The sequence below is a fragment of the Eschrichtius robustus genome, chromosome 10, assembly GCF_028021215.1.
Source record: "Eschrichtius robustus isolate mEscRob2 chromosome 10, mEscRob2.pri, whole genome shotgun sequence".
Taxonomy (NCBI): domain Eukaryota; kingdom Metazoa; phylum Chordata; class Mammalia; order Artiodactyla; family Eschrichtiidae; genus Eschrichtius; species Eschrichtius robustus.
The window spans coordinates 19327991-19340291 of NC_090833.1; positions in this window are offsets into that span (position 1 = coordinate 19327991).

Sequence of the window (12301 nt, forward strand, 5' to 3'; positions counted from 1 at the left end):
TCAGCTATGGCCAAGGACACAGGGACCTCAAGAACAAATCTGGCCACTGTGTTACCTGAGAAAGAGCGATTATAAACTGGAGAGCCACTCATTTGATACGAATTACACTCCAACCTCCCAGTAATTAATAGTACTCCTACGGAAGAGACAGTTAACTTCCAGACGGTCGGTGTTGAAAACGACGCCCAGGACTTCCCTGGTGGCGCAGTGGTTAAGAATCTGCTTGCCAATGCAGGGGACACAGGTTCGATCCCTGGTCTGGGAAGATCCCACATGCCGCAGAGTAACTAAGCCCGAGAGCCACAACTACTGAAGGCGGCGCGCCTAGAGCCCGTGCTCCGCAACAAAGAGAAGCCACCGCAATGAGAAGCCCACGCACCGCAACAAACAGTAGCCCCACTCGCCGCAACTAGAGAAAGCCCGCGCGCAGCAACGAAGACCCAACACAGCCATAAATAAATAAATAAATAAATAAATAATTTTTTTTTAAAAAAAGAAAATGACTCCCATCCATTCACACTTTAGTCTCATGCTTTCACTTGCTCTATTGTACGTGAGTGTCTATTCTAAGAGAGCTGACCCAGGTCTACAGCATCCTCTCCACTGGGTATTCGTCGTGCTACTCATACTACAGGCTTGAAAACAGCTTTGTGCTGAAGGCTGATAGCCTTCTGGAGAGCTTTGCTCTCAGGAGCTAATGGTTTAAGGTTTTTTTCACCAAGAGGTAATCTACAACAAAGACAGTGAATCTCCTATCCTTGGTTTGGTTTCATTCCAGCCTTAGAAAACATAGAGGGAGATGCACCCCAAAGAAACAATTTGATTTTGATCGATACTTGAGTTATTATGATTCAGAAAAGTTTCTGAGAAGTTTCAAGAAGAGAGTTAAAGAATCATAAATTTTAAAAAAAATAATAAAAAATTTTAAAAAAGAGTCATAAATAAAACAATCTATTTTTTTAATTAATTTATTTATTTATTTATTTATTTTTGGCTGTGTTGGGTCTTTGTTTCTGTGCGAGGGCTTTCTCTAGTTGTGGCAAGTGGGGGCCACTCTTCATCGCGGTGCGCAGGCCTCTCACTATCGCGGCCTCTCTTGTTGCGGAGCACAGGCTCCAGACGCGCAGGCTCAGTAATTGTGGCTCACGGGCCCAGCTGCTCTGCGGCATGTGGGATCTTCCCAGACCAGGGCTCGAACCCGTGTCCCCTGCATTGGCAGGCAGATTCTCAACCACTGCGCCACCAGGGAAGCCCCAAAACAATCTATTTTTTTTGTCACAGGGGCATTGTTTCTCATCTCTGACCCAACTTGCTCAGAGAGCCACTAAGATTCTAATATACCAAGGATCCAATATATTGAAAGGAAAATAATGGTTTCAATTTGAGGGTCTATTGTATGCCCAACAAGGTGCAAAGCTTTTATATGTAGTACGTCAATTCACTTAAAGTTTAAAGCATTCATGAGTTTTATCCTCCTTTTAAATATGATGAAGCTAGGGCTCAGAAAGGATGAACAGCTTGACCAAAGGCACACAGCTAGTAAATCAAGATTAAACTCCTATCTATCTGCCTGCAGCATCCTTGATCTTAACCACCTGCCACACTGGCTCCATGAACACACAGAGCTATGTTTCAAATAAAGCAGTTCCCAGTTTGGACAGAACTGGGTCAGTCCAAAAGGTATTCAGAGTTTTACTCTGCCCAGAACACATCTTAATCTCCACCACCACCAAACAGTCTTATCTGCCTAATAAATGATTGCATTTTCTTCAAGACCCAGTAATGGATCACCTCCTTTATGAAGCTTTCCTACCACCCCAAAACTGAGTCAGTCACTTATTTTATCCTGCTGCTATTTGTTTACCTGTATGTCTCTCCCACAAAACTGTGAGCTCTTAGAAAACAAGACTGGCTTGATCTCTTGCATCGCTACCACCTAGGGCAGGGCTAAACACATAGGGTGTATTTAGTAGTTGCTTGTTGATTCAAAAAATAAATTAAAGAATGATGGATAGATAGATGGATGGATGGATGGATGGATGGATGGGTCTCAAAGGGAAATGATAGTAGCAAATACATGACTTTAGTATGGATAGCTCAAGTGTCAGGGCAAAACCAAAGCTATTTATCTAAAAACACTGGTGCTTCAGTCCAGTGAGTCTTGCCCTTGGTATTTCTTTTATATCTCTACCAATTTCGCATGTCTCCTATCTTCCCCCTTTCCCCCTTTCCTTTACTTCCGTTGTCTTCCTTCTCTCTCTCTCCCTCTTTCCCTCTCTCTGTCTCTCTCTCTTAAATGCCTATAATATAGAACTTAAGTCATTCATATAATATTTTCATTTGTTATAATATATGATTCAGATATAAATAACGTTCCCCATTCTTAATTTCAAAATACAATGGATGGAACATTTTTATAATGTCTAAAAATAAGATCCAAAACAAAAACACCCACAACTCTCTCCCTTGAGTTAACAGAATACAGTTAAATTGATTTTTTCTTTTTTTTTGGTGAGTCAGTGACTATCAATAGGGAAAAAATGATCCAACTCTGTTCAATGGTAAGAATTAACACAGTTTCAGCACCTACTAAGTGCCAGCAATGCATTAATCATAAATATACAATAATTAATCATATATAATATGTATTATTAATTATATATTAATAATTAAGCAAATATCCTCCATCTTATTATCTGCATTTATAGGGAGACAACTGAGGCTCAGAGAGGTTAAGTGACTCTTCCAGTACTACCCAGTAAGGAAGAGGAGGTGAGATTCAAATTCAAGACACATACTTTCTCACTCGATTAAACATTTTCTCACGTGAAATCAAAGAAGCCATATTGGTAGGAGACAGGAAGAGGAAATTCCCCTAGCTAAAAACAAAAAGGATTAAGGAACACTTTTTCAAGGAGAATACCAAGGTTACTCGGCCATGATTTTGTAATCACGGGTGTAGAGCTTGCATGCTGACACTTCCTATGATTCAGCTCTGCCGTCTTACTCGGCTCTTTACAGAATTAAACTACATTTTAGAAAAGGAAACAATATCAGACTGATAATAATTTCTGTTTAAAATCTGATAATTTAAAACAAAGGTGAAAGCCAGTGGAATGACAGAGATTTTTATCTCACCTTCTAGTCACAGAAATGTTGACTGTGAAAAAAGTTTGAATTCCAAATTCCAGAAACAAAACTTTCTTTGCTAACTCTGGAGGTTTGTCATATTATTTCACAACCTACACTCCCCACGCCCCCACTCTCATGAGTCTGCTTCCCCTTCCTCCCTCAGTCCATGCCATGAACCCAAAGACAGGCTACAGGAAGGGGGCTGTTAGGGAGGAGCCCAGGAGTCGTTCCCTGCATGTGGCACTTCTGAGAATCTCTAAATACCACCTCCCCGTGATCCTCTCAAGCGGCTCGGGGCTGAGCGAGAAGGAGGAGGAAACCGGGCAGTATGTTAGCCCCGCTTGGGTTCTGAGAAGTGCTACTTGGCCATAGTTTTCTCTGGCTTGAACCATAGCAGCAGGCAAGGTGGAAAGTGCAAGAAAAGAAAGTGTAACTGATGTCCTCGGGGAAGTCATCAGAGTGAAACCAGTGGGGTCTGCAGGAGACCTCAGTTCTGGCCAAGGCCAAGGTGGCCTGCCAAGTGTGGTTGCCAGGCTTGCACCCCGTCCAGACTTGGGGGAGCCTTGTAGCATCAGCGTTCTTCTCTCGCACCTCATTAGGTTACTATTGCATTTTGCACCTTCATTCTTAAGAAGTCACATGTCCCATTAAATGTGAGTCTTTCCCAAGGCCAGTCTGAAGCCTCTCCTCTTCTGGGCTGCATCTTGACAAGTTAGTACACTATTGTGGTTGAACACGGTCTGTGGATTTAAGCAGATCTGACTTCAAATTCTGGGTCTGTCTATTGCCAGCTATGTGCCTTCATGTCATTTGGTCCTTCGACTTCTCTGTGAGAAGAAATCTCTAATCTATGTTTTCATTCCCTACCTCTAACATAGCCAACTGTCTGCTAAACATTTCCACTTAGATGTTCCTTTATTGCCTCAAATATGACAAACAAAAAGCATTATCTACTCTTCCCCATCCCCTCACATCCTTTGTACTGTTCTTTCTTTCTGCTAATGGAACCACCAGCCATTGAGATCCACTTTTAACTCCCCATATTGAGTTAGAACATAAATCTTTTTGATTCTTCCTCCATATAGTTCTCTGTAGTCCAACTCTTCATTTCTAACAGGTTCTGGTCAGTTCATGACATTTTATTCCCCTATATGTGTACTCCTTTTGAAACAGGAGGGAAAGGGGACAGGGCACAACCTTTAAAAGAATGACATAGCCATAGGACATGACAAAAACTGGTTAGAACCAGCTAGGTCCAAGATGGCAGAAGATTCGACTTCCAGTGGACCTTGAGCCTCATTATATGCTCATTGTAATACATTAGCATCTAAATAACACACCCACCAGCACCATGACAGTTCTGAGGCTAACCATAAAAGGCCAAAAAGCAGGCAGTGGCCCAATTCCTGGAAATCCCCACCCCTTCTCTGAAATAGTTGGAATAATCCTCCCACTCTTTAGCCTATGAAATTACCCAGCCCATAAAAACTAACCGCGCCATATTTGGGGGCCTCTCACCTTCTGAGATGGCCCACACTCTGTCTGCGGAGTGTGTTTCTCTCTACATAAATCCACTTCTTACCTATTACTTTGTCTCTCACTGAATTCTTTCTGCAATGAGATATCAAGAACCTGAACTTCATTAAGTCCTGAGACCACGTGTGTGATCTCAATTAAAAGACCATGGGTTTAAGTCCCAATCTGGTTTTGGCCAGGTTCGAGTTCTGGCACGTGGGTTCAAGTCCCAGTCTGAGTGGCACAGTTTCACTTTCAAACTAGCCTTTATTCCACAGCCAGAAAAATTCTTTCTGAAATCACCTTGACCAAAATACCTTTCCATCACCACCTTCACTGCCATTAAAACCATCAACAAACTTCCAACTGGAAAAGTGTGTACTCCTTGACCTGGTGCTCAAGGCTCTTCATATCCAGGCTCAGCTTCTTCCAGCATCATCTCCCAGGGCTCCCCACCTAAGGCTTCTGCTTCCATCAAACCATTTCACTCAACATGTACTCATTCCATTCACTAAATATTAGTAGAATGCCCACATTAAGCCAAGTATTAGGGATACAGGGGGTGAATAAACAGACACAGCCTCTCTGTAGTAGAACAGTCTTTAGACACATAAACACATGTATGATGACAAATTGTGAACTCCTGGTTAAACATGACAGATTGACCATAGCATTTGTATCTTTTCTTTCCTCCAATGAAATAAATGACAACAACAACAGCAAGAAACTGTTTAACATATAAGTGGACAACACATCATGATGAAACTTTGGAAGACAGGCTATAGATAGATGAGCAATGATCAACTAAGCAGAGTGGAGAAAATTTCAACCTTAACCACCTGGAGAGGCGTATTCTGACATAATCAGTCATGGACCCTGTGGAACCGTCTGCAAGGCAAGGGTCTCATGGGCCTGATCTTCCACAGAGGCATGAGGCTGCACATCCAGACACAGACAGGATTAAACTCTTAGATTCCCCCTTGGCCCTGCAGAGCCTGACAGCCACCCTACAGGCAGAAGACAGAAGAGCTAGTGTCTGGAGAAATTGTTTGAGGAAGCTCCAGACTCATGAACATCAGGCACAGAGCAGAACAGAGATGCACGGGTCTGAAAATGATCATGTCAGGGCCCATCACCGTGACATTCCAGAACTCCATGGATAAAAAGACGATCCTAAAAGCTCCAGCTGCAGAGTGGTAGGGAGACAGGAGATGATCGTATGCAAACAAACAGGAATCAGAAGTGCAATCAAGCTTCTACCAGAAATGCTAGAAGTTGGAAAAGAACTGGAGAAAGCCTTCAGATTTCTACGGAAATTTTTAATCTAGAATCCATTACTTAGCTACACTATCAGCAAACATAGGGGGAAACATATAAACATTTTCAGACATATGAAGGCTCAGAAAATTTACCTCCCATACACTCCCTCTTTTTTAGGAAGTTAGTTGAGAACATCCTCCTGCTAAGCAAAGGAATGAAGCAAAAAGAGGAAGATGCAGAGACCCAAGAAATAAGGGGTCCAAAACAGGAAAGCAATGAAGGGAATTTCCAGGATGCCAGCGGGGCAAGACACAAAGAGAACTCGCTGTACGGTCAGCACAGGGTGGAGGGCTCCAGAACAAGGGCTGTAGGAAAATTAAAAATGACACACATTAATATCTGATATATTTTACCAATTAGAACAGGGCTGGGCAAACTCCAGCCCATGGACCAAATTCTGCCCGCCACTTTTTATTGGCACACAGCCATGCCCATTCATGTACATATTGCCCATGATTGCTCCCTCTGTAACAGCTGAGTTGAACAGTTGCGACAGAGACTGTCTAGACTGAAAAGTGTAAAATTTTTACTATGTAATCCTTCACTAAGAAAGAATTTGTCAATCCCTGATTTAAAAGGGAAAAAAAAAAATACTGACTTGATGGACTGGGTGAAGAAAGAATAAATACAAGGAAAAAAATTCACACCAACTGGAGGTAAAGAAGCAACTGTGAACTCAGGAAATACAAAGTTGTGCGAGAAAAGAAATGATCATAGGAAACTACTTAAACTCTGCAGTAGACAATATTCGCATGATCATAAAAACATAAACTCTGATTCTGATTTATCAAAAAATTATGATATGCATATCAAGGGAAGAAGAGAGAAGAAATGAAGAGATGTATAAAAGATCTAAATTTTCATCTACTATAGCAGGAAGTCAACAGAAGTCTGTCACCGAGAAATCAATAGATAACAATATAAGCATATTTGCTAGAAATACAGAGGCATATGCCACAAGAAATAACTAAAAGAGCTAAAAGGTGATTTGTCTGGTGAGCAGGACCAAATGAGGTAGGGATTAGTAAACAGGCACTGCTATCTTCATTACAAATCTTTTGACATTGTTTTTTTGTTTTTAACTGTGTATACATATTATTTAATAAAGTGGCAGTTAATTTTCAAAAATACACAATCTCAAAAATTACACAATAGGTGTTATGAAGCCCCAAAACAAGATGCCATGATAAAGAATAATGAAAGTGGATAAACTATAAATTTACTTTTGTCTTCAGAGAAGTGGGTTCTAAGGAGATAAAATTTAAACTGATAACTTGCAAGCTAGCCAGCCAGCCGGTTTAGGCAAAGGGGACTCCCAGGCAAAGGACTAGCATGTGCAAAGGCCTGGGGTGAGATCAAGCATGATGACTTAAAGGACTTGAAGTGGATAGGATTGGCTGAGGGTGAGAAGTGTTCAGGAACAAACTAGCAAAGACAGCAAGAAAGAGACCATGATGCCACCATGAAGCACGGCAAAGGGACTGCTGACTGACTCACTGGCTGAGGATACCATCAACGCGTTCATAACAACATGTTGCAACACTGTGACCAACATTTGCAGCACATTTCTTCTTTTCATGATTTTTTTTTTAAAGTATAGAACTTTGTACAATTAACCCCTTATAGATACACACCGTTATTTATTATTTTTTTTTATTATTATTTATTATTTTTGGCTGTGTTGGGTCTTCATTTTCGTGCAAGGGCTTTCTCCAGTTGCGGCGAGCGGGGGCCACTCTTCATCGCGGTGCGCGGGCCTCTCACTGTCGCGGCCTCTCCCGTTGCGGAGCACAGGCTCCAGACGCGCAGGCTCAGTAGTTGTGGCTCACGGGCCCAGTTGCTCCGCGGCATGTGGGATCTTCCCGGACCGGGGCACGAACCCGTGTCCCCTGCATTGGCAGGCGGATTCCTAACCACTGCGCCACCAGGGAAGCCCCTTTTCATGATTTTTGCATTAGAAACTGACTCAAATCCACAACCCAATAGAAGGAGTTAACTGTGTAGTCAGAAAGCTGAGCCAGACTGTAGCTGTTTCTTTCAAGATGACATGTCAGACTCATCCATAAGCAGTGAGGTGACCTCCCAACGTCCCTGAGGGCTTTGCAAGTGACGTGCCTTTCTCAAATAAACTTCTGCTCCCATACTTTCCTACTCCATCCCCTCAGTTCCTCCAGGAATTCTGGATGCAGGATTCCCTGCAATCTCTTCTCAGGCTCCTACTTGCCCCTCTTTAATCAAATTCCAAAGTCTTGGTTTTTGCCATCACTTGATTGCCTTCCTAAGTGCCCTATTATCCACCCTCTCATAATTCTGTCCCAAATGTCTCAAAACAGATTTGGATCCAAGGAAGGACCCAAGAGATGCTTTCTCCATACTTTTATGAGGAAAATGGAGCCCAGGGTCCATTTCCCCAACATCAGGCAGCAAGCTGATGACAGAACAAGGGTCACAATGCAAACTGCACCACTTTCGGTCTGTGAGGTCCTCCCTTCAAGACTCTGCAGGAAAAAAGACCCAAAACACAGCTACTACACATCTACGGGCAGGAGCCTGAGACTTTGAATTTCCAAGAGGAGAAATTTCCTTTTTGTACCCTCTATTAATAGAGTTTTTTCATCTATTAAAGAAATTATGATGAATATTCGGGAAATATGTTCTAGTTACATTTTACAATTCATGCCCTTCGGTTAATATGTACCCAGATTTAAATATTTCCATGAAATAGCACTTATTCTCTCTATATTAACTCTTGTTTCCTTAGAAGCATCAGGAAGCCTCTACATTATTGCTGCTCGCATTTTCTTGAAGGCATTACTAAAGATTAATTACAAATTATTTTTATTGTACTGGGACAAGACAGCACTGAATTAATAATGTGTCCTAAACATTAATTTAGTCAGTGGCTCTCAGTCACTTGGTCTCAAAACTCCTTAGCTTTTTAAAAATCAAGGACCCCAAAGCTTGAGTTGGTATAGGTTTATTTATAGATATTCTTAGAAATAAAAACTGAGAAACTTTAAGAATCTTTACTTATTAATTTATTTTAAAATACCAACAATAAATCCACTACATGTTAATATAAAGGACATTTTTTATTTTTTAAAAAAACTATATGTAAAAAAAAGTACTAAGAAGAGTGGCATTGGTTTTGCATTTTTGTAAATCTCTTCCATGTCTGAATTAATAGATGACAGCTGGATTCTCACATCTGCTTCTTCATTCAGATGTAGATAAAACACATCATGAAGCCTCTGGAAAACTCCATTTACACTGATGAGAGAATGAGCTGGAAAAAGGCCAAAATCATTTTGGTATTGTCATGAGAATAGCTTTGACCTCATGGGCACCCTAAAAGGGTTCCAGGGATCCTCAGTTGTCCCTGGACCACATTTTGAGAACCGCTAGCTTAATTAAAATAAAAAAGCAGAATATATTTATTTATTCGAACATTAGTGTTTTCACATGAGAGATTTCACTTAATCTTCCCAACCAAGCAAGCAGAAGGTATGTTTACATCCTATTGCATATAAGAAAGTGTTTGTTAGGACATTGGTAAATTTGTTTTTAAACATTTCGACCCATAAGCCATGACTCAGGGTCTGTGGGACTCTTTGGGTGTACACCCAATGGCCAAAGTGATGACACTCAAAGGTGCTGGACTTACCTTAAGAAGTAGTTCACCCCGTTCTTGAATAGTCATTTGTGGGCAATTCATTTGGATCCATCATTCATTCAATAGCTTATCTCAATACTATTTCACTGTCTAGAGTATAGATTCCTATTTAAGGAAGCAGAGTGTCTTATTTGGGTGCCCCTTTGGGGGGAAAGCACTGCCCTAAACCTGGCATCTGCTGAGCAAAATGATAATCATAGTAATAATCAGCTGAGCAAACAGGGATTTGCACTTTGCTGAGTGTTGGAGTTGAGGGGGAAGAGAGGACCATGGCAAGAAACAATGAATTCAGTATAAGGACTGAGGTTGTGCATTAAGATGGTATTGGTTTCTAATCCCTTTCCGCCACTTACTAACTGTATGACCTGGGCAAGTCATAGGATTCTGTGAACCTCAGTATCTTCACTGGTAAAATGGGGAGAACAATGCCAATCTCCTGGGGTTGGAGGGAAGTTCATATAGGATAATGTATGGAAAGTACCTACCACTGGGCCTGACACAGTGAGAGCTCCCAAAATGGCAGCTGTGATGATGTGGACCATAGTAGTGATGAGGCAGCAACACCCTGATGCTGGCACAACCAGTTGATTCCAGGACCCACAGAGGGGCTTCCATGCAGAAGCTACAGCTTCCCTCCCCTCGCTGTATTCCAGCCACAAGAGCTATCTTTCAGATTCTCAATTATGCCAGGTTTCTCCCAGCCTTAGGGCTTTCCTAAATGCTACTCCCTCTACTCAGAAGCACTCTGAACCACTCTAAATTCACAGTCACCCAGTCTGTCATGTATGTTCCATAGCTAAACTCTCCAGATCTTCCAGAGAATCCATAAATAACGGCAATGGTTTTCTTTGTCACCCCTACCCAGTCTCTTCAAGGATACAGTTCACACTGAACTATTTGCTTGATGCCAGCTAATCAGTTTACCCAGAAAATGTGCCCCTGAGTTCACTTTTCCTAGACTACCTGCAGTTTTTTTGTTTGCCCTCTCTTTTTCTCTTCTATAAATCCTATTTGGGACCTTTGTTAATTAAAATGATTGATCTCTTTTATCTACAAATAAACAGTGTGCTGATAATTCACCAAGTTTCTCTGCATAATTCTTTGACATTGCTCAGGAAGTGATGGGTCCTAGTACAATTCTGTAATGTGCCCAAGTTCACACAGGTTACAGGATAGAGAGCTATACCCTCCTCCTCCCCACCAAATCAACAAGATAAAAATTAGCAGACTGCAATTCACTTTTGCCCTCAAAACTCTTGTTTTATTCCAGTGAAGACACCTCACTTTGTTCCCAAATATTAAAAATTAGCATGGAAAGGGACCAAGTAAATAACACCATATTTTAGACCACAGCCAACATTTCAAAGATAAAACAACTCTTATTAAATTAATAAAACCTGATCAATGAATTCAGCAAGGTAGCAGGATACAAGATTAACATACAGAAATTGGTTGCATTTCTTTACACTAACAATGAAATATCAGAAAGAGAATGTTAAAAAAAAAAAAAAAAACCTTTGAAAATCGCACCAAAAAAATAAAATAAAATACTTAGGAATAAACCTGACCAAGGAGGTGGAAGACAGATATACTGAGAACTATAAAACATTAATAAAGGAAATTAAAGATGATCCAAAGAAATGGAAAGATATCCCATGCTCTTGGATTGGAAGAATTAATATTGTTAAAATGGCCATACTACCCAAAATGATATACAGATTTAACAGGATCCTTATTAAATTACCCATGACATTTTTCACAGAACTAGAACAAATAATCCTAAACGTTTTAGGAAACCATAAAAGACCCAGAATTGCCAAAGCAATCCTGAGAAAAAAGAATAAAGCAGGAGGCATAACCCTCTCAGACTTCAGATAATACTACAAAGCTACAATAATCAAAACAGCTTGGTATTGGCACAAAAACAGACATATGGATCAATGGAAAAGAATAGAGGACCCAGAAATAAATCCACACACCTATGGTCAATTAATCTTTGACAAAGGAGGCAAGAATATAAAATGGAAAAATGTCTCTTCAGCAAGTGGTGCTGGAGAAGTTGGACAGCTGCATGTAAATCAAGGAAGTTAGAACACACCCTCACACCATGCACAAAAATAAACTGAAAATGGCTTAAAGACTTAAATATAAGACATGGCATCATAAAACTCCTAGAACAAAACATAAGCAAAACATTCTCTGACAAATATCATACCAATGTTGTTTTCTTAGGTCAGTCTCCCAAGGCAATAGAAATAAAAACAAAAATAAACAAATGGGACCTAATCAAACTTACAAGCTTTTGCACAGCAAAGGAAACCATAAACAAAACTCAAAGACAACCTATGGAATGGGATAAAATATTTGCAAACGATGCAACTGACAAGGGGTTAATTTCCAAAATATACAAACAGCTCATACAACTCAACAACAACAACAAAAACAACCCAATCATAAAATGGGCAGAAGACCCAAACAGACATTTCTCCAAAGAAGACATACAGATGGCCAATAGGCACATGAACAGATGCTCAACATTGCTATTTATTAGAGAAATGTAAATCAAAACTACAAGGAGGTACCATCTCACACCAGCCAGAATGGCCATCGTTAAAAAGTCTACAAATAACAAATGCTAGAGAGGGTGTGGAGAAAAGGGAA